This window comes from Lepidochelys olivacea (assembly GCF_965140295.1).
Source record: "Lepidochelys olivacea isolate rLepOli2 genome assembly, chromosome: 6".
Taxonomy (NCBI): domain Eukaryota; kingdom Metazoa; phylum Chordata; order Testudines; family Cheloniidae; genus Lepidochelys; species Lepidochelys olivacea.
This window is the reverse complement of record NC_140416.1, coordinates 104,920,320-104,944,035: the sequence shown is the minus strand read 5'-3', so window position 1 is coordinate 104,944,035 and position 23,716 is coordinate 104,920,320. Positions and strand designations below refer to the sequence as shown.

Here is a 23,716-nt window from a genome sequence, read left to right as displayed (position 1 = left end):
CCGCTCTGTGAAATTTTAAATAAATGCTCCTTAAGGACCTTAATTCTGAAAAGCCTTTGCAATGGGTGTGCAGTGAAATGCATACAATAATGCAACCGCTAGGCTGTACCAGCTCATGCGGAATGCCAGAGGAGTGCAGAGCTGTACCCCTGGCAAGTGCTAAACAGAACACTGATTAGTCCGATTGGGATGCCACTGGGCGGAATGGAAAATGCAATACACATTGCACGTTTTCACACAGTGAAAGAGGGCACAGAGCTGTCCCGCCAATCTGGCTGGCAGCTCTACCAGTTCACATAGCGGAGTCATGAGTTCAGAGGCAATTAGTATTTCCTATCCCTGGGCCAGCAGAGACTGGGAGCATCAGAAAATGCCCACACCAGCTTACTCAGAATTGGATTTTTATTCCCGTTTTACATTATGGAAGATAGAGAATGACATTGGATCCCTTAGTGTAACCAGCAGTGAAAGAAAATGATTAATTAAACAAAAAGGATCATGACAACTGACAAAGCAGCAGGTCTTCCATGACTCCCTGAAACAGAGGACATGTAATGCTGCTGCTGCTGCCACCATCCACAGACGCCCCAAGCCTTCCTCGCAGAAGCTTACTTATGAAGTTGCAGCACACAGAAGCAGTAGAGAGCAACATGCTGGCACATGGAGTAAAATGTGGTCGACAAGATAACAGACGCACAATTCAAAAGACTAATGGTCTTTTTACATTGCAGATACAATTATGGCACAAGAGATTCAGCCACTACACAGTTCCAGCTGGTAGTGTGGATAGGACCTTATCTGTGGGCATCTAAGGGCACATTGAGACTACAAAATTACGTTGACATACAACCGCCGCAGTTATTACACTGCTTTTGCATGTCCACACTATGCTCCTTGTGTCAGCGGTGCATGTCCTCACCTGGAGCACTTGTACTGATTGTACCATCACTGTGAGGCAATGTGGGACGGCTTTTGAAAGCCATAATAGTCGATGTAAGCAACGCAGTGCCTACACTGACACTGCGTCGACCTCATTACGTCGACATTGACTCTCACCGAGGTGGAGTTATTAAGTCGGCATAGCAGGGCATTTATGTCGACGGGAGCAAAATTTTAGTTTGGATGCTTACATAGTTAGGTCAGGATAAGCTGCCTTGCATCAACCTAGTTCTGTAATGTAGACCAGGCCTAATGCTTTTTCCTAATCTACCTATCTAGGCATTAATAGACTACCCAATCATTGGTGCATCCACATTCAAAGTCCTCTTGATACCAACATACCCTTTTGCATGAGATCAGGCAGGCTAGCATAAACCAATCAAATCCCTTCTGAAGATCCACTTCCTTTCCCAAGAAGTGAATCAATCATAGAGACTGAAAAGAATCTGAGCGATTCCATCCTCTTGGTTTCCTAGAACATCCTGTCTGCTCTGTATCTGTCTTTCTTAGACTGTAAGCTCTTCCAAGCAGGGTCTGATTTCTATTTTGTATCTTGTACAGCTCTGAGCACATTATTTGTTAAGCACTGACAGATAAATCACCATCATTGTTGTTGTTTTGCTTTTTGAGTTGTTTCTTATTTTATCTGAATTGTCTTGTCCATCTGAAATAAAAACAACAATAAGAGCAAAATATCATTTCTATTTCTCTACTTTAGCAGAAACATCTGGCTAATGTGTTTATCCCACAGTCTCAACCACATATAAAATTAATCAAAACATTAAAAAAGGCCCAAATTGTCAGAACAATCTAACAATGTGTGAATTCACCTATCTGAAATCAGAGACTATCCAAATTTTAGGCACATTGATAGAATAAAAAACCATGGCCAAAAGGATCATATTTTTAAAGTCCATGGGAGCTATGCATGTGGAGTATGTAGCCACTTATTTCAGTGCCTAAATATTGACTGGGGCACCCAAGTTTGGAAATTTTGGCTGATATATTCATTTCTGCCAATTTGTATCACTCAGACGTTATTTGTACAGTTTTGGGAAATAAACTGATAAAGCCTCTACTAATTATTTTGGTAAGTAGAATTATTAATATTCCAAGAAGCTCTAAGATCTAAAAGACTTTCTAATTTATTATATCTAGGTTTTTTGATGAGTAGCCATGAGGGATACTTTCAAACATCAATAGAGATGGAATGCACTATTAAATACAGATGAATACAAGGAAGAATGACGATTGAATTACATTTGTATGTGTAACCATAAAATGGTCTGATATTATTTAATTTTAAGCAAAGATTATATATCACTCCAAAACAAAAGATTATGATCTATGGCTCTGTTTCAAAGTGGTGCACAGAATGTAAAATAGAGACACGGCCTAGATCTTTGGCTGTGGCTGAAGAGCACATAGCTACAGGTTGGGAGGTAAGGAGAAGAGGAAGAGCACAGGTAATATGAAACAATGTTTTTCACTCCATTGATTTTGGGCCAGCCTGAGGGCTGAGTTAATGTATGCTGGCTCCAATGACTCCAAGGGTCTGTTATGACAGCTGGAGATTTCTGAGGCATAGGACATCCCTAATCACACCTCCTTTCCTGCAATTATGCCCCTATGATCTATGCCACCAGAGAATCTGTCTACAGCGGGGTCATTCTCCAAGGACCAGTTACACTGGCTTTGGGACTGTTTGCTCAGGTGCAGTGTCACGAAGTGGCCTAATGCAGTTAAGCGTTGGGACCTAGGGATTTTATATACATGGCTTGTAAATGTAGAAAGCTTGCAATGTTTTGGTCAAAAGTTTTCAAGCATATGTAAGCTTTGTTAGCTGTGTTTGGTTTATTTAATTCATATGTTTGCATTTTAAATAGTTTAAAAGATGTTATATTAAACAGACATCAGTGAAAATGGATGGGAGTGCATTCTCAGTAGCAAGAACTTGTGCAATGAGACATTGGATAAAAGAAACTGGACCTTTAAAGTCAGAATAGATTAAGAATATGAATGCATGTATCCCATGAGAACTTATTACCAACTCAGAGGACATCCAGAGACCTTCAAAAAGAAACAGGGCCCAGATTTGAGTTCAGATATCATATCATTTCAATTGTAAATATACTGTTTATTATAGTGTTTATAGTGTAGCTGTGTAATATTTTTTATCTGATTTACTCAATTACCAACATTGTTTTATATTTATACAAAAGGGATTATATGACATGGTTGCCTATCCTAGCAGGGGACTGGACTTGATGACTCAGAGGTCCCCTTCAGATGTATGTTCTTATGTTGTTAGACATAAGTATGCTTTATAAGGAATTATAAACTGGATTATAAACTAAATTAACTTTTACCACTCAGGAAAGGGATCTTGGAGTCATTGTGGATAGTTCTCTGAAAACATCCACTCAATGTGCAGCAGCAGTCAAAAAAGCAAACAGAACGTTGGGGATCATTAGGAAAGGATAGATAATAAGACAGAAAATATCATATTACCTCTGTAGATCTATGGTAGGCCCACATCTTGGATATTGCATGGAGATGTGGTCACCCCATCTCAAAAGATATATTGGAACTGGAAAAGTTACAGAAAAGGGCAACAAAAATGATGAGGAGTATGGAACAGCTTCCATATGAGGAGAGATTAGTAAGACTTAGACTTTTCAGCTTGGAAAAGAGACAGCTAAGGAGGGATATGATAGAGGTCCATAAAATCATGCCTGGTGTGAAGAAAGTAAATAAGGAAGTATTATTTACTCCTTCTCATAACGTAAAACTAGGGGTCACCAAATGAAATTAATAGGCAGCAGGTTTAAAACAAACAAAAGGAAGTATTTCTTTACACAGTGCACAGTCAACCTATGGAACTCTTTGCCAGAGGATGTTGTGAAGGCCAAGACTATAATAGTGTTCAAAAAAGAACTAGATAAATTCATGGAGGATAGGTCCATCAGTGGCTATTAGCCGGGATGGTGTTCCTAACCTCTGTTTGCCAGAAGCTGGGAATGGGTGAAAGGAGATGGATCACTTGATGATTGTGTATTCTTTTCATTCCCTCTGAAGCACATGGCATTGGCCACTGTCAGAAAACAGGATACTGGGCTAGATAGACCTTTGGTCTGACCCAGTATGGTCATTCTTATGTTCTTATGAGTACTATGTCCAGTTCTGGGCACCACATTTCAGGAAGTATGTGGACAAATTGGAGAAAGTACAGAGGAGATCAGCAAAAATGATTAAAGGTCTAGAAAACATGGCCTATGGGGAAAGATTGAAAAATTGGGTTTGTTTAGTTTGGAGAAGAGAAGATTGAAGGGGACATGATATCAGTCTTTAAGTAAAAGGTTTCAGAGTAACAGCCGTGTTAGTCTGTATTCGCAAAAAGAAAAGGAGTACTTGTGGCACCTTAGAGACTAACCAATTTATTTGACCATGAGCTTTCGTGAGCTACAGCTCACTTCATCTGAAGTGAGCTGTAGCTCATGAAAGCTCATGCTCAAATAAATTGGTTAGTCTCTAAGGTGCCACAAGTACTCCTTTTCTTTTTAAGTAAAAGGTTATTATAAAGAGGATGGTGATAAATTGTTCTCCTTATCCACTGAGGACAGAACAGGAAGTAATGGGTTTAAGTTGCAGCAAAGGCAGTTTAGGTTGGACATTAGGAAAAACTTCCTAACTGTCAGGGTAGTTAAGCACTGGAACAAATTACCTAGGGAGGTTGTGGAATCTCCATCATTGGAGGTTTTTAATAACAGGTTAGACAAACACCTGTCAGAGATGGTCTAGATAATACCTAGTCCTGCCTCAGTGCAGGAAACTGGACTAGATCACCTACTAAGGTCCCTTCCAGTCCTACATTTCTATGTTTCTATAATTCTATGTGTTATTTAAGTAAATCAAAATCACATAGTTCTGATTATATTACATGGTTACTTCATTTCCTGAAGAGTCATTGGTAAGGGACTTTGTCAAAGGCTTTCTGAAGAAAATCTAAGTATACTATATTCTCTGGATCACCCTTATCCATGTGCTTGTTAACTTTCTCACAAAATTTGCAATAAAAAAAATCTGCAGTGGAGTTTAAAACAAACTAACTAATAAACAAAAATTTGAAACTTTTCTATTGATCTTAAGTTTTACATTAGGTTATTTTTTACAAAATCTGAACTTGAGGCCAAGTTTGACCTGAGAGTGACCCAGTAACTTTTAGTTTAGGAAGCTGTTTTCCAACAATAGTAGAAGATTTGCATCTTGTAGAGTTCAAGAAAGTCTAGAAGACTGCGCTGCAAGTCTCATAAAACATAAAATAACCTGTGTCCTTTTCATTTCACAGACTTTCAACCCATATTTCCCTCCCATAAAAGTGATACTTCCTTTGCCAACTTGTTAGCCTGAGCTAGTCACCATATGTTATGATGATTAAGCTTTAACAACTCCTTATGAATAAGAATTATGATGTTAGTCACACATTAAATGGATGAAAGAAAGGTTCTATAAATGGTCACTGTCTCCATTACTCTTTGATCTTTCTGTAGCATGGCCAACATGTCTCCCTTTATGTTCCAGAACAGGGTGATTTAAAAGTTGCCTTTGAGCAGTTCAGCATTAGTCTTGCATTAGACAGGAGATATTCCCACTACAGCCGTGTGTGAGATTTGATGTCAACCTTTATATCATAAATTGCTTTCATCCAGCTCAGGGCAGCAGGCTTTTAAATATCATCCATCAGCTCTGTGTGCCACCTGTGAGACATTGTTTTGAGCAATTCTTCAGAAAAGAATGACCACTGTTATGTGCTAGGGTGACAGAAGAAGACTGATGTGAAAGCTGGATTTCACTTGATGAATTATGCTACTAAAGTAAGATGTGGACAGGCAAAGTCTAATGAAAACTAATGGTTTCATTAGTTGTCCAAACTTTTTGTACATTAACTATCTGTGTTGTATGTCAGGTTCACAGTTCAAAGTTAAAAAGCTTTGTAAGTAAGGGTTTGAAAGTGTCAAGCAATCAGCACTTACCAGGATCAGGCCTATATCTAGCAATAATGCTACTGCTACATAATAATGTATTTCATCTATATAGTGCTATTCCTCCAAAGGATCTGAAAGCACTTATCTAGCTATAATAAATATCACTTCACCCACCATTGAAATTAAGACACATCTGGGTTGGAATGTAGAATGCTATGAGTAATAGAAGTGTCTTACTCCTATATGCTACTTTTTAACTGAAAATGACATTAGCACCATACTTAGGGCCTAAACTCCCATTGACCCCAGGGGGCTTTGGATCAGGCCCTTAGTGCTGAATTTGTTAAAAAAGTGTGTATGGCCTGAGGGATTTAACCTATTTTGAAAATCAACCTATTAGTTTAATTTTCAAATATCTGTAATGGTGTGTGCTGGAGCGCAGATTCATAATGGGCTCATTTTTAACCTGCGCTTTCTCCATCGGTTTGTTGTATCTACCTGTTGTCTTTTTCTGACTTATACCATATATTGTAAACTGTTTGTAGGCAGGGGCCATCTTTTTATAGTTTGCTTAGAACAATGGAGCTGGGGTCTTTGGGCACCAACACAGTAAAAATAAATAACAATAATAATAATAGTGATTGTAGGAAGTTAGTGACAAGTGCTGGTTTGACAGCCCTCGAGGCTGAAATCCTCTGTTTTTCCTAAGAACAGTTATTGCATGGATAGTGCCAGGACAGGTTTCTCCCCTGGCTGTGTGCCCCAACCCTGACCTGAAAAGACACTTCCTATCTCACAGGGGCGATAGAGTAATTAATCTACCTCCAAGACTATTCAATCATTGTCTTCTTGGATGAGATTGCTAATTGGGGTTCTCATTGTGATGATGTTGACACCTGTCCACCAGGAAACTGACTGAGGACACCAACTCATTTCATATTGCCACATAACAGCTGTCAAATGGTAATGACTTTCAGTCACTGCCAACCTTGCCTGGGTTTGAACCAGTAACTTAGACACAAAAGACTCCTCTCTTATTAGGACCAATCCCCTGAGCCATCCAGTTCCCCAGCAGCAGATGTCTCATATGTGAGTGTCAGAACGGAGGCAATTGTGTCTAAAAATATGGGCTGAATAAATGTTTCTAAAGTATTAGTCCTAAAGCATTAAAAGTATGATATTGCACCCGTTTGACACAGCAACACTCCTATTGATTTTGGTGGATGCAGCACTTTAATATGTGGCACCATAAATCCAGAAGGTTATGATTCAAAACACTAAAATGCAAGTGAAATACTGGCTTTACACACCTCTGCGTAGACAATCTCTAAAGCCATTCTGGCTGCTTAATGCTGTTCTAGCTTTCATGCAGTCAAAGAGGTACCTTTGTTTATGTCTCTTAAACACATATCATCCACCTGGGTTTCACTAAACAATTACACAATGTATTTCCCAATGGAAAGGTCGCTTAGCTTATTTATTATATTAAGATCTTTAAGGAGGGCCAGTCAATGTAGTTGGGAAAGAGATACTGGGGCAAATTATCTGCTGATGGGCAAAATTCTATTAAAGTCAGTAGAGCTGCTCCCACAGAGATTTTGGCTCACCTTGTTTCCCATGAGGCTCTGTCAGCGAGGCTAAAATGACACAGACGCTGCCATCTAATGTAACTGATAAATACAGTATTGCAAAATAATCAGCTTCTGAGAAGATACGTAACAGGAATGAAATGCCAGCAGCCAAGGACAGCTTGGTTTGGCACCTATTCATCAGGAGCCCGATCCTGCTAACACTTACAGTTGTACAGGCTAGTCCTAGGAGTTTTTTGCAGGAATAGGGTCTAAGAAAGCATGCTACTGAAATAGAAATAGCAATAAATCATTACCTGGGAAGAGTATATGTGCTCTTGAAAAAAGAATCCCCCAAATAACTGGTGAGTCTTCAGAGCTCTGCTGATTAGAGAAAAGCCAATTGCAGCAAGTCTCACTGCCAATTTAGCACCTGCAGAATAGGAAACTGTATTGCCAAACAGGATGCTTTTCTGCTCTGTGGAACTGCTTGATAAGTGACAACACCCCAAGTTCTTGCCCTTGGTAGATAGGCTTTTGTAGGAGGCTGGTTTATATAGGGCAGCCAGTCATTTATTGGAGTCCCCGTGGCAGTAAAATGTTTGAATGAAAGAACCTCCTCCCACGCTGCAAGAAGCTTTTCCAGTTGGTCAGCTCAGGAGAGTTAAAAGAAGAATAAAAGTGCAATTGTTTGCAGGATGGGGGTGGGGGAAACCAATTTATAACACTGTTTTAAACAGCTTAGCTCCTCTTTGCCACCAGTTACTCTGAGTGCAGGCTGTCCATATGGAATATATTTTCTCTAGTGTTGTAAGCCAGATTCTGATCTAATTTGCACTGTTGTAAATCTGAGATAATTCCATTGAAGTCAGAAAAAAGGTGTAACTGTATCCTAAAGCGTGAAAAGACTCTTCACAGTGTGTGTTATTATTACTGTTATTATTTGCTTTGTAGTCTCATCTAGGACCCCAATCATAGATCAGGACCTCCCTGTACTTGGCACTGTACAAACACAGGAAGAAAAGGAAAAAAAAAAAAGGATGGTCCCTGCCATGATTAGTTCATCTCTCTGGCATACCAAACTTACACAGAGAATGTATCACTTTGTGTCACCTGCTTGAACCATGTAACAACACCAACAGTAAGCCTATTGTACAGTAAACTGCATTATCTGCCATTTATCCAGTGAAGTATTGCTGATACTTTAACCACAAGATATTGAGCAGACAGTAAGGAGATTAATGCCCCTCCTGGTTTTACAGATGCTGCAAAGAAACCTGCACTAAGGCTCACTCTCAATAAGCATTCTCTTGCCATAAGCAACCGCCAAGGTTTCCTAGCACAACTGTGTTACCGCTTTGGGCCCTGTGTGCATTGGGATCAATGCAGATTCCCTAATCAAGGCCTCAGTCTCTATGTGAAGAAGTCCTTCCAGGCCACTTATAGATTCACAAACTGAGGAGAGGTGATTTCTCTCGAGCACAGAAGATTGAACAAAACAGTAAAATGGAAGAGTAAGGACAATTCTAAAACATTATCAGAAATAGTAACACATTAATGGCTAGACTGGGACTTGGGATACCTGTATCATGGGTCCAGGTATTCAAAAGCAAGCATGTGCAGCACATCCATTTACTCCGTCTCCCTACCTCACCAGCAGGTAACGGTGGGGGGGAAAGGGAGGAAATCAGTAGCATCTTGACTCCACTCCTCCAACTCACCCATCATTGCATCTGAACCGGCACGGGGGTGGGAGGCTCATAATTTGTGACTGGTGTAGATTACTCTGCAATATTTTCTTTGAATTTCACTTCTTTGGGTTCTAATTTCATAATTACTGCTGTGTAATGGTATATTTAATAGTTGCAGAAATGAGTGTTGCATTTAGTTCTAAAAGGGATTATTTCTGGTCTCATTCTATCTCTTGTGGGAGTGGGTTCCATAGGCCAAGCCAGCTCCTGGGGCAGTTCTGTCTCCCCTATTCATGACTCTCTCCCTAGTGATCCAAGAGTTTCATAGTTTGAGTGGAACACAGTTGTTGTGGAAGCTCATGGTCACGAAGGGAGAAGTGATCTCTTCTCAGGTAGCTAGGACCAGTCCCTTGAAGGACTTTGACTAGCTGGCCAGAGACCTTGAACTGTACTCTGGACTCTGCAGAGAGCCAATGCAGACACCCAGAGTTCTATGGAGGGTGTGTTCATGTGGACTTGTGTTGCTAAGCAGACACGTGTTGAGTACCAAGAAGGTTTTCCCGGGTATGTAGCTTCATTCTTAGATATAATGATTGGAAATAATCAAGCCTGGAGTTCAGGAATGCGTGGCTTATTGTGGGTGATTCTGGGCTGGATAGGATGAAGCAGACTCTTTTGGCCAGTTGCACATTAGTGGATGTTTTGCTGCATGGATATTTGGACCTCCAACTACGAGGAGTCCAAAAGCTGTCCCTGCTCTCCAGGCACAGTGCTGGGCTAGGCTTGATGTGTCTCCACAATGCCTCCTAAAGGGCTGGACGCCACAGGGCCTTAAAAAAGGCAAATTATTCAGTACAGAAACGACTTACATTTTTCTGCTGGTGTAAATCAGTGTAACTTCATTAATGACACAACACTACACTGATTTACACCAGCTAAGGCTCTGGCCCATAGGGTTTTTTACCTCTGGGTCATTTGTTTGAAGCTGGCTCAGTTTAGTAGCAGTCCGGTTCTGCCAATCAATAGTGACCTATAGGCCACAAGTGCATGGTGGTAAATGTATAACAGGTTGTTTGTGTCAGTCCACATAAACATCTTGCTAGGCAAGTGTTCAGAACACAAAAACAATTCTCACAGTTGGCACTAACTGGCATCCTTGCTGGCATTCCCAGCAGAGAGACAAAGGACTGAATGGGCATGGGGACTGAACTGCTTACCATCCTGGATTGCTACCTACTTGTGTCTGAGTTGGGGCACACTGTTATGGGAAAGCCTGCACGGCTGCTGGCTTTACCTAACTTGTTTTGTGCCAAGAGGACTTGGGAACCTTTCATGAGCATTAAATTCACTTTTAATTAGGGGGAGGAGGAGAATACATTAAATATATTCAAATTCACAGCCATGGCTGATCGATTAAGCTTGTTAAAATTCTGCACAACATCAAAATAAAAGCCTACAGCATGGTTTAAAGTAGTGTCTATGGAGAGGAAATCTAATTGTATCCAAAATGTAAATTCTGCTAAGCTAGAAGTATGTCTGCTCTGCAAATGAAAGGGAGAGACTTACAATAAGATTACAAACACAGGAATCTTTGCTGCACTGACTGTTCAGTGCTAGAACAAGTCATGAAGCTGACAGATTCTCTCCCAGCTGCTAAAACTATCATAACCCTAAGGCAATTAAATCCACCCATTCAGAGTTTTACTTGCATGGCAACAATCAAATTGCAACAGATAATAATGTAAGAATAAGACATGGCCACTGTTTGGAGCAGAGCATTTGAACCTTCTTTAGAAAACAATACAACAGAAAATGGGTGATGAATACAAAAGCAAGGCAAAGGAACTTGCTATCTTAAGGACAAAACACAAGCCAACCTGGCATTGTTCTAAACCAGAGAGCGAGACAAGCTGTGCCAAACTGAATCATGCAAATGAGAGGCATGCAGGAAATTTAATAAAATGCATTGCCAAGCTAAAGAACAGAAGCTCTACTAACAACAGTCACATTGAACCTTGCAGTAACAAACCTATTACCCAAATGCCACCTGGGGCTTCCCTTGGCTCAAATGGTGAAAGAGTGGAATTCGTTCTCCAATTTGTATTCAAACAGCATCGCTCTTTGTAACTGTATCCAAGTCCTATTGTGAGTTTGAGTCATGCAGACACTATAGAAGATTTAACACAATCACCTGAAAACTAAGAATTGCTTGCTGTGGCTGCTGAACATAAATCAAGTGAGGTAGATTTACTTAGTCAAGTAACTTAGTACATTTATACTAGAAAGGAGGCCTAAAATGAGCCATTCTAGCAATGTTCCGGTTTAAACTCTCTCTGTCTACTTACTGTGCCCTTGAGAGCAGCAGACAGCATGTTGACATTTATGAGGCTTCCATTCTCCTGATACCTCTCAATTCTGCTGAGGCCCAAATGTCAGCCACAATGAGGGTCAAAGATCTTAAATGAGGGACACGAAGCAAAGAATAGTACAAGAAGCTTTAAATGATATGGAATTAGTTTATTTAGCATTAACAAGAAAACATGAGCTGGAACTGCTATATTCTGATCTGAATTTCAAACACGATACTCTGGAGGTGTTCAGATCTGAGAATCCTGATTCAGCTTATTATAAACATTGGGACCAGTTACAAAATTTGAATCTAGCTTAGAATTCTGGATGTCTTAGCATGTCTTAGAATTCTGAATGTCTTTGATTCAACCCCATTTGTCTATAACCTCAGCTTCATGATTCAACATATTTTAACATGATTTAACCTACTCGAAGAGTATTATCAATAGTAGTTACCAATGGTTCACTGTCGAACTGGAAGGACATATCTAGTGGGGTCTTGCAGGGGACTGTTCTGGGTCTAGTAATAGTCCACATTTTAATTCATGACTTGGATAATGAAGTGAAGAGTATGATTATAAAAACTGAGGATGGCACCAGGCTGGGAGGTTTGCAAGGACTTTGGAGGACAGGATTAGAATTCACAAGGACCCTGACAAATTGGAGAATTAGTCTGAAATTAACAAGATGAAATTCAATACAGACAAGTGCAAAATATACACTTAGGAAGGAAAAATCAAATGCAAAAATACACAATGGGGAATAGCTGGCTAGGTGGTAGTATTGGTGAAAAGAATCTGGGATTTACAGTGGATCACAAATTTAATATGAGTCACCAATGTGATGCAGTTGCGAAAAAGTCTAATATCATTCTGGGCTGTATAAAGACAGTGTTGTATGTAAAACACAGGAGGTAACTGTCCCACTCAACTTGGTCCAGGTGAAGTCTCAGCTGGAGTACTGTGTCCAGTGTGGAACGTCACACTTTAAGAAAGATGAGGATAAACTGGAGGGAATCCAGAGGAGAACAACAAATATGATAAAGGTTTAGAAAACCTGATCTATGAGGAATGGTTAAAAAAACTGCGTGTTTTTAGTCTTGAAAAAAGAAGACTGAGGGGAAACTTGATAACTGTTTTCAAATATGTGAAGGGCTGTTATAAAACGGACGGTGATCACTTGTTCTCCAGGTCCAGTGGAGGTAGGACAAGAAGTAACCTGCTAAATCTTCAGCAAGGGAGACTTAGGTTACATATTAGGAAAAACTTTCTAACTACAAGGACAGTTAAGTACTGGAATAGGCTTCCAAGGGAGGTTGTGGAATCCCCATCATTAGAGATTTTAAAGAACAGGTTACACAAGCATCGGTCAGGGATAGTCTACGTTTACTTGATCCTGCCTCAGTGTTGGGGGCTGAACTAGAGGACCTCTAAAGGTCCCTTCTAGCCATACATTTCTATGATTCTTTGATTTCTGATGTCAATAATTATCAGGAATGAAAAGCAGGAAATACTCTAAGGCAAGGTTTCAGAGTGGTAGCTGTGTTAGTCTGTATCAGCAGAAAGAACGAGGAGTACTTGTGGCACCTTAGAGACTAGCTAAAGCTCACTCATGGGCTTTAGCCCACGAAAGGTTATGCTCAAATAAATTTGTTAGTCTCAAAGATGCCACAAGTACTCCTCGTTCTAAGGCAAGGGTGACAGTAAATTTGGGTCTTACATGAGGGGCATCTCTGTTAATGAGGTCACAGTTGAGAGGTATGTGGCCCCTCTTAAAAAGTGGGATGCTATTATATTTGAATCTCCTCAAAACAGAAGAGCCAGCAAGGTGAGAATAAATACTGAGAATATATGTGTCTGTAAGACAATGACATATGGAAACAACTCTGTTATTTTTCAATTCCTGTATTAAGTTTTGTCCTGTGTTTTTATTCCACTGATATCAGTCTGGAGCCATGCATGATAATAACTATTTCTTATATAACACTTGTTATCAGTATATCTCGAAGTGCTTCCCGTTCTTTTAATGTATTTATTGTCACAACATCCGTGAAGGAGGGAGGCATTATTATCCTTATTTTACAGATAGCAAACAGAGGCACAGAGAGGTTAAGTGATTTGTTCAAGGTCAAACAGGAAGAATGCAAAACTGGGACATGGCACAACTGAACCTGGGACTCCCTGGGCTCAGCCAGTGCCCTACCCACTGGAACATCCTTTCCCTCTGGAGTCTTTATCTATAATGACTTCTGACGGTGAAGCACAGGGAGAGATGCAGGCAAAGGCACATAGAGGGTGATTCTTGTATGTGGCTTGATCACACACCTAGTAAAGCCAATGGCAAATGGTAAATCCATTGACTTGGATGGTGCCGGATCAGGCCTTGTGAGCTGTGTGGGCCCTGTCTTGTGAAGTACTGAGTGAATCTAAATGCCTTAATCTCCCACAGAAATCAATGAGAGCTGAGTGCTCACTCCTCACAGGATACATTCAGCCCCTTGCAGAATAGTACCCTGAGGTGTTACACATGCAGCATGGACCAGATCGTTTCCTCAGATACCTCCATCCCCCTGCTGTGAGTTATGCATGTAGCATGTATCTAAGGACAGGGTTTGGCCTCAAAGGCACGATGATGTCATGGCAACTAAAGGAGTGAAGCTTTGTGATCGCCTCAGAGCACTGAGATGTAGGTAAACCTTATTTGTCATTTATTATACGTATTTGATGCATCACATAAGATTTTAAGAGAACATTTAAAAATTAAAGTGATATTAACAATGTGCCTTTAGTCCCCTGTTAGGTTAGACAGTATTATAAATATGTGTAGAAGAGATGTAAACCTTCATGTTTCTGGGCATAAGCCAACCAGTAACAGATGGTGGGTAAGAAGAAACTCACCCTTTAGGCAGTCTTCATAAGAATCTGGTACAGGCCACTGTCAGATACAGGAGGGTCTGATCCAGTCTGGCTACTTCTATATTCCTCTTTTTTGCTGATTTCTTGTAAATTCTGTAAGAGGAAAAATATTTTTAGTTTTGTTTAAACACTTGATTTCAAGATCTTAATGGCACAGCTTAATGGATTCTGGCAGATGAGATGACTCAGCTAATGTTGCCTGCAGTTCATTTGCACACTGCGATCTTCTTGATTAAAATGTTACGAGTAGTTTGGGGATTTTCTCAACACTTGAAAAATGGCTTTGATATCACTGGCCGGAAACGCAGTCTTCTGATTATACTGTGAAATAGGATTCACCCTCCCCCTATTTAGCTAGCAGTGAAATTCTTGCTATAACTGTTAAATATAAATATTCAGGGACAGATTCTGAAATGTTCTGATCATCTGTAACTCCCAAGTGACAGCTGCATGTGCCCAGAGCCTTTTAGGATTTAGATCCCACTTCCTAGTATTTTATATATCTAAAGATTAATATAACAAAAAAGGTGAAAAAACCCACCCACTCACTAGAGATGGCTGGAAAATTTCAATGAAAATGAAATTTTGATGAAAAATATCCATGAAACTTACCACCATCACCATGGTTAAAACTCTTAACACTTAGTGAAACAAAAAAGAGAGCTAGCTTGAATTCCCCACCCAGCCCTGTTAAAGATCACTGGAGCCGATCTGGGCCCAATAACGTTGCTGGAAGAAAGTAGGAAACTCTAGAAGAGGGCTGCTTGGTTTTTTTTTTTCAGAGTGTAGACCATATCTTAATAGAGAATTTGTCCAAAGGACACCTTCCCTCCCATTCACCATTGAAAGAACCACAGAATTTGATCTAACAGATCAGGAAGTATTTATCTCAGATCTAACCAAAATGCTATACAATGGCAGTTTTAGGACCTGACTTTTGGACTGGTGAAGAGTATGCCTACGTGGTCAATCACAATCTTAACTGTTCCCTCAATCTACTGTAGGATTTTTTAAAAAAATGATTATTTTTTGCTGGTACATTTTATCTGTTTATTAGCTCCTGAATTATAAAGCAAATGGATGCTCTCAACTCTCATGATGAAACTCCCTATTGATGTCAGGTAGAATTTCACAAGCAGAATGAAGGAAATATTTGGCCTAGTTATAATAGCTGAGCTCAGTACTAAGAGGTGCTGCATATTCTGCCCGTAACTTGCCTTTATGTTGTATCTCAGCTAGAGGGGCTAATGCATCTAATGTATCTCAGCTAGAGGGGTGGGCAAACTTTTTGGCCTGAGGGTCACATCTCGGTATGGAAATAGTATAGTGGGCCATGAATGCTCACAAAATTGAGGTTTGGGGTGTGGGTTCTGACTGGGGGTGCAGGCTCTGGGGTGGGGCCAGAAATGAGGAGTTCAGGGTGAGGGAGGGGGCTCCGGGCTGGGGTGAGGGCTCCAACTGGGGGTGCGGGCTCTGGGGTGGGGCTGGGAATGAGGGGTTGGGGGAGTAGGAGGGTGCTCTGGGCTGGGACTGAGGGGTTCGGAGGGTGGGAGAGGAATCAGGGCTGGGGCAGGGGGTTGCGGCATGGGAGGGGGTCAGGGGTGCAGACTCTGGGCAGCACTTACCTCAAGCAGCTCCCAGAAGCAGCAGCATGTCCCCCCTCCGGCTCCTATGTGGAGGCGCAGCCAGGCGGCTGTGCATGCTGCCCTATCCGCAGGTGCTTGGGGCGGGGGCAGGGTGTGAAGCCCCTTGGCTGCCCCTACACGTAGGAGTTGGAGGGGGGACATGCTGTTGCTTCCGGGAGCCACGCAGAATGGGGCAAGCCCCTGACCCCGCTCCGTGGCTGGAGTGCCAGAGCAGGGCAAGCCCCAGACCCTGCTCCCCAGCAGGAGCTCGAGGGCCGGATTAAAACATCTGGAGGCCGGATGTGGACCCTGGGCCATAGTTTGCCCACCCTGGGGCTAATGGGATGACAGACCCCTTTCATGGGGCTTTCCAGTGGATCTGGTCCTGATCATATAGTTGGTAAGAAATAAAAGAAGAAAGAATTAAACACGACAGCTTAGCTCTAAAATGCTCAAACGCAAATTACTATTTAATTAGAGTTGGAGCAATGGACAAATCTCATTCACACAGATTAGGAATGTAGCATAGTTTGCATTATCACGTAGCAGAAATTTTCACTGTCGAAACCTGAATTAAGCATTTAAAAATATTAATCAAAGATTAGTTCTTGGTGCTGATTTCTGAGAAAAGACTAATAGGGATGAAGATTTATAACTTGGGTGAGTAATGGAGTTTAGACTCTAAGGGTCACACCGTTAGCTGGTGTGAATTGGCGTAGCTTCATTGAGTTGAGGATCTGGCCCCTTGCATTCAATAGCAAAGGGTTCATTCTGAACTGGGTTTGTAGCATTAGGTAGTCTAGATAAGCAAACTTCAACCTGGCAGAGCAGAAGAGTCACTTTGTCAGCAAACGTATTCACGGGGAGTCATAAAGCAATGGAGTGATATCAGGGCACCCTGTTGCAATGCTTGTGTCATGATACTGCATCCTAAGATTTAATCAGCACATAGGAGAGTCAGACACATCACAGTGCACTGTACCATGGTTATTTGGAAAAAGATTCACTGCAAGTTCATCTGATATAATGGGTCAACTTCATCTCGGATGTAAGCAGGGACAAATCCACTGACATCAATGTGCCAGAGGTGAGTTTGGTCTAATTTCTCCTCTCATTCCCCACTCCAGGCTGCTTGGAGGAATAGGAAGAGATGCTGGCAGCTCCAGTGCATGTGCTTAGTGCTTCTTGTGCTGCATTGTAAGTGTGCAAAGCCATTTGTAGGGCCCCCCCGGGATCTCTGCCTCCTCTTCCTGAGGCCAAACCTGACTCTGAGATACAGGTTTCCTGAGAGCCACAGAATCTCAGGGGGAGATGCACTAGCCTAGAGCAGAGCATTAGAAGTGTTTTTTTGTAATACTGTCTCAGCCCTGTAGAGGGAATGCTTCGGTAACATTTAAGTGATGTGATGTGTGATTTCCAACACCAGGCACCAAATTCATCCCTGGTGTCACCCCACTCAATTCAATGGGGTGACACCTGGGATGAATTTGGCCCAGTAACTTTTTCCTAAAATTCTTGTCATGTTACACAATGGCTTAATAAATTAATACCAAAATAAAGTTAAAAAAACCAAAAAAGAATGTTATTTTAAATTCAGTGCAAGTGATAGCCTTTGATGCAGTATTACACGGGCATAAAAAGCTTATGATGACATGCATATTAAAAGGACTTTTCGTTCACAGCTTGCTGAAGGCCCTGCAGCTAAATGTAACAAACCAAATGTTTGGTGTGTTGTTTATTAACTCCTCTGAGTTTTCCATCTGAAATTGGCCAAGCAGAACCATAATTCCAGCTGAACCACATCGAGGAACTGGCTTTGTTAGCTGGATGTAGAAAGCACAAGCCCTTCAAAAATATCCCAGGATGTGTGTTGTTTGTTGAGATAAAAGCAATAAACCTATTTGAATACCTTAATATGTATTGTTGATAATAATATCTTGCACTGATGTAGTCACTTCCTTCCAAAAATCTGACAGAGCTTTCCAGACATGCCTCACAACATCCATCAGAGCCACTCTAAACATGGGTAAACAGAGGCACAGAGAGGCTGTGACATGCCCAAGATGATTCAAAATCAGTGACAAAATTGGGAACAGAGGCAGGAGTCCTGACTCTGAGCCCTCTACACTAAATAGACAACACATTCCCTCATCACCTTCCCAAGCTGACAATCCTTTTATCTACTTAAAAAGCATTATGATACCCATGTTTAAAGAAAGACAGTCTAGGTGAGAGCCCTCCCCACCAAATACAAGTCATTCATGTCTATTTGCTGCTAGTGGATGTCTGTATCCTAATAAACTAAGTATTAATCATCACAATGGTTTATCTTCTTAGTGTACATTAATACTTTCACCCTTGGAGCTCTTTTGTCCAGTAGGCTATTTCTTTGCAAAGCCAGCAGATTCATCCAGAGTTTCCTCCAGAAAAAAAAAAATCCAGAAAAAAACAGCTTCTCTGGGAACAAGGTCAACTCTGATGCCACAAAGTCAACTTCTGTGCTGCAAATCAAGGGCAGCCCTGGTAATATGCTGCCCCGTCCAGCCACGTCCAGATTGCATTGGGCAATCATCACTGCCTTCTCCTCCCAGTGACATTGTGGAATGACATCTCTGAACAACTCCCTCTGCCTTCACCCCTCCTTTCCCTCCCAGCAAATTGAGGGTAATTTTACAAATAAGGATGGAGCACTCCTGAAACAACTGGGAGTGCCTGGGATAAGCACTTTTTACTTCCTATAAGAGAGGATGTGATTAAAGCCATGTGAATAAAGGGCTTGTCCCAGAAAATGCTCAGATGCCTGAGACAGGATGCAACCCAGAGATGTTACAAAACAAATCATTGCATTTGCGTAACAATGTGGGCCAGTGGACTGGGGAGCGGGAGACCTGGTTTCAACACTCTGCTCTCCATTGCGTTGCTGGCCAAGTCACTTTGTCACTCTACACCTTGGCTTCTCTGAAAGGGCGATGGTTTTACTCGCATGCCAAGATCTGCCAATGAAAAGCCAGAGAACAGTATTGTTATTATTCATGCAAGAAGATGAGAAGCAAGGAGTGGTAAGGGAGACCTTACAGGGGGCTAACTAAAAATAAAGGGCTAGCTTGAGCCTTTAGATTTAACCTGGAGTAAGGGGCAGCACATAGCTGAGCTGCTCCAGGAAGACTCCATAAACATTGTGCCTCAGTGATCCCCTATGGGACACATTTCTCCTGGAGCTCCTCTTTATGCAGTATCAGTTAATTACTAGATGCAGCATACATACTCCCCGACCACATGCAGCCAATCCACCAACTTCCTCCCCCTTTCTGATGGGGGAGCTGTATCGGACACACAGCCCCTGCTCTTCCCAAGATGTGGGTTCATCCTGCACAGCTGTGTAGGGGGATGCAATCTGACTCCCCTGCATGGCCCTGTGCGATCCAGTCAGAATCTAGTTCCAAACCTTCAGACACTCTACAATCCCACTCTTCATCAAGCCAGGGGTTATTTTGTACTTAGTGTAATGATAAGATATGGCTTGAACCTCTTATTTTTAAAACTGTGTCTTCTTGACTATAACAGGGTTCAAAAAAGAACTAGATAAATTCATGGAGGATAGGTCCATCAATGGCTATTAGCCAGGATGGGCAGGGATGGTGTCCCTAGCCTCTGTTTGCCAGAAGCTGGGAATGGGCAACGGGGGATGAATCACTTGATGATTACCTGTTCTGTTTATTCCCTTTGGGGAACGTGGCATTGGCCACTGTCGCAAGACAGGATACTGGGCTAGATGGACCTTTGGTTTGACCCACTATGGCCATTCTTATGTTGATCTTACACAATTGCTGTTTTGACAACATGAGCGCCTGCTTATGAACAAGACCTGCACAGCAGGACACCCTAACGTGAAACCAGTATGAGCTTGCTCCAAGCAAAGTGTAGGGCAGTGCTTGGATATAGTCATTTGCCAGTAGGGGATAAAATCCTTGTATTGGAGCCCAAGGTATTGTATTGGAGCACTTGGTGCAATCAGGTTCAACCTACAGGCCAGAAATTTGTTCCTCAGAAGTAGGTTGATCAGGTTAAATATCTAATGCTGGGGACCACCTGCATATCCTTCCATCTCAGATTGCTGTTATCCTACATTCTTTAGGAGCCAGGGACAAAAGTTAGCCTGGCTCAGCGATGGTTTAGAAGCATCCCTGGAGAGGAATGTGTTCCATCAGAGGCAGGAAAATCCCTCTCCTCTGCTCCAGTGAGGAGTAGGGAATTGTCTTTATTTACAGAGGACATTGCCAGAGGCAGGAACCAATGAGCCCAGACTAACTTACACAGAAAAATGTCCAAGAGGCTGCAAATTTATTGAATTAAACTTAACAGTATAACACCAAAGGGAAGCAACTGGAATTCCTTGGGCCATTGCTCTGTGCACCATACTCTGATGCATCAGACTTGAAGTTGCTTTTTGCCAGAAGGACATCAAGGCCACAGGCCTTTACCAGCTTTCCAATGTGGCCAAAAGGCTGAGAGTGCACAGAGTTAACCTAGAGGTCAAATGAATCATTGACTGCGTTTCCCTTTGGATAAGGAAGGTGATGATTTCCCAGTAGGACCATTCTAAGACAGGTTAAGGTCACAAAGGAAATGGCTGGTAGCACCACCACAACTAACTGTTGGTGCATTTTTCCTTTTACAACACAGTTCATGTCAAAAGCAGATTTAAAATTATGGTTGTAGAGAAGTGGTGTAGCCCAGAAGATAGGGCACAGAACGTCGGGTGACCTGTGTTCTCTTCCCGGCAAGGCTACTGACTTAATGCACTGCTCTCTATGCCGCAATTCCTCCATCTGCAAAATAGGTCTAGTAATACAATACTTACCCTCCTTTGAAATCCATGAATGAGAAGTGACACATAAATGCAAAGCATATTTATTTATTATCATGTAGCCTTCATGAGATATCCTACAACCATCACAAAACTGCCTAGCACTTGCTTGGCACTATGTAAATATTAAACCCCTCCCACATATATTCAGCAGCTCTTCAATCAACACAGTCTAGTGACACTCCTGCAGCTCCCTATCCAGACCCTTCCCTCCTGCATTGCTGGAGTTTGCATCTCACCAACTGTCCACCCTTTCTCCAGTAACATGGAGCTAACCCTCCCCATACAGCATGCCTGGACCCTGTGCTGACCACTGTACTCAGTGCATGCGCCCAGCTCACCTGTTTTTCCTCATTCTCATGCTTGGGTTCAGAGACAATGGGAAGACCATTAGCAGGATGCTGAAAATTGCCAGGCCTAGCTATAGGGATGATTTCAAGCCAAAGCTGGTTGCTCACTTGCCTTCCAAGGCTATCCCTGCTCCTCAGAAAGCACGCATCATATTGCAGCTAAGCTGTACTGCTGTTACCGGCTATCACCAGCTTCTTCTTGGCCTTCAGCTCATTCTTCCTAACCAGTTGTATGTCAGGAATAGTGGGCTCTGTAGGAGAAAATGCCCTTTCCATATTTTCCCTTTAAAACTATGGACAAGTAGGAGTCGTGCAATTCATCTGTATAAACAGCAGCTGCTGCAGAAACTTGTGCAACATCCTCCATTGTTGGGGGTTATATATATAATATCTATATGCATGCAGCTGAGCTATATTTAAAAAATATATATGCATATTGCTGAGCACCCCACAGGCTGTGGATGGAAAGAGGGTTCCTGTGAAGAGGTATGGCTATGAAAGGGGATGGGATGTCTCTTCTGGTGCACAGCCAACACCCCTACTGCAGGTAGCTGGCTGAGAAGATGCAAACATCTGAGGCTGACCTAGCCCTCTCCCGTGTCTTTCACTTCCTTCCACCTTGCCCACTTGAGAAGTCCCCACACACTCTAATATCTGGGCCACTGCTCTAGACAGCAGCTGAGTATGCCCACCAGTATTGCCAGATTCCTCTGGCTGGTACTGAGTAATCCTTCAGTAAAGGCTGGTCAAAGAAAGGTCTAAGGTTAGCCAATGGCCCTGTGTGCCACAAGTACTGGTTTCCCTTCCCCTCATTGTGGTGAGAGGTGTAGCAGCAGGAAGGGCCTTAGCTTGTATGGTAACAAAACCCACCTCCCTGGGGGCAAGGCTTGCCTGGCCCTTGAGGCAGCCATAGTGGTGGTGTGATGGCCACCATCTTGGCTGACACACCAAGGACTGAACCAGGGGCCTGCAGAACTAAAAGCACAACAGCTTGAGTTTACAAGCCAAGCCGCACCAACTGGGGGCTCTAACAGGCCCCTATCCTGTTGAGAGGGCACTGAGGGCAACGTGTTACACACTCACCAGTGGGCTACAGTAGCTGAAGCTTAGGTCATAGGAGGCTGCTGCCCAGCTGCAGATAGAAGAGCAGCCACAAGAGTGGGAACCAGAGGCTGGAGGCACTAGGGACATACACTGAAGAAAACTTACTCGTGGTGTGGCCAAAGGCTGAAACAGACTGAGTCAGAGAAGAATGAAGGGTTTCTACGGGGAGAGTGGCTGGAGAAGTGACCTTACCAATCTCATGTAATGGAGCTGAGGAGGGGCTGCATGTTACATAACAGTGTTGGAAGGAGAAGGACAGTGGGCTGGGTTGCTCAGGGTAAGGGCTGGCAGGATGGAGGCTGAGAGAGGAAGCCTACACAGGGTAGAGTACCCTCAGCTGTATACGGGCAGGAGTTGGAGGAGGGGCTGCTTCCCCCTGGTTATTTATCTCTCTAGGTAGATACAATGCACCCATCCCTGTGATGTCTCAGCACTACAGAATGATCGAAAGCCACCCCAGTGATCACCTCAGCTTTGGTGGTGCCACTTTGGTAGGCGCCCAAGACACATGCTTCGGATTGACCAGTGGAAACGCTCTGAACAAGAAGCCAGGGGTTGTTTTTGCAGCTGTTGGGGCACTGCCTGCTTGTGCCAGCAATCCCAGGGTCAGCGCTGTGTTTCTCCTCCACTGTGGCTACTGAGGCACCATCACAACAAAAGGAATATCCCCAGAACTGGGGAATCTCTGCTGCTGGAATAAAGGGCACCTCCTCTCCCCACATACCCCACCTGCTTTCCTGGTTGCGGCATCAAGAGATGGGGGCGGGGGTGTTTCTTACACGACATCCCTTGTCCTATATGGACCCTGGTAAAAAACAGGGATGTAACAAACCGATAATAACTAAATAAGAATGAACGACTCATAATGGAGCCCTACCCAGGCAGCAAACCTAATGCATAAATAAACCAAATTCACCAGCAACTGCCGCAGAGAGGGCAAGAGACGGGGCCACGTACAATAAGGCAGCAGAGGCTCCGCGTCCCCTGTGCTCCCAGCTCCTTTCAGACCCAGCCCGGCGGTGACCCATGGCTGCTGGGCGAGCCCGAGCGAGACGCTGGCAAAGGCGGATCGCGGGGCACAGGCGCTCCCAGGCTGAGCGTGTGGGTCGCTGCTGGGGAGCGCGCGGCCCCTTTAAGAGCCGACGCTGCCCTACCTTTCCCTTTGTACCTGCTTTTTGAAAGCGCTTCGCAGCCCTCGCATTGGCTGCGGGGAGCCACCGCTTCTCCCCAGTAACTTGACCCGAGGCGCACAGCGAATGCAACCTGAAAAGTCTGGAGCATGGCAAGGTCCCTGCCCCCAGCCTCTGACACCCAATCAGGCTG

The 23,716-nt window shown here is 42.9% G+C and overlaps 1 long non-coding RNA gene across 4 annotated transcripts; it reads right to left on the bottom strand.

The window, feature by feature from the left end:
* Window positions 1–321: 321 nt before the first annotated feature.
* Window positions 322–23,664, bottom strand: LOC311522912. Of its 4 annotated transcripts, XR_014712213.1 has the most exons (6): window positions 23,562–23,664; window positions 17,982–18,088; window positions 14,430–14,540; window positions 11,529–11,639; window positions 3,451–3,529; window positions 322–1,603 (listed from the first exon to the last, which is right to left on the bottom strand). It is a non-coding gene; the product is annotated as an uncharacterized lncRNA (long non-coding RNA). The 4 variants fall into 4 exon arrangements; XR_014712214.1 differs by lacking the exon at window positions 17,982–18,088 and having other exon boundaries at window positions 330–1,603; XR_014712215.1 differs by lacking the exons at window positions 11,529–11,639; window positions 17,982–18,088 and having other exon boundaries at window positions 334–1,603.
* Window positions 23,665–23,716: the final 52 nt, after the last annotated feature.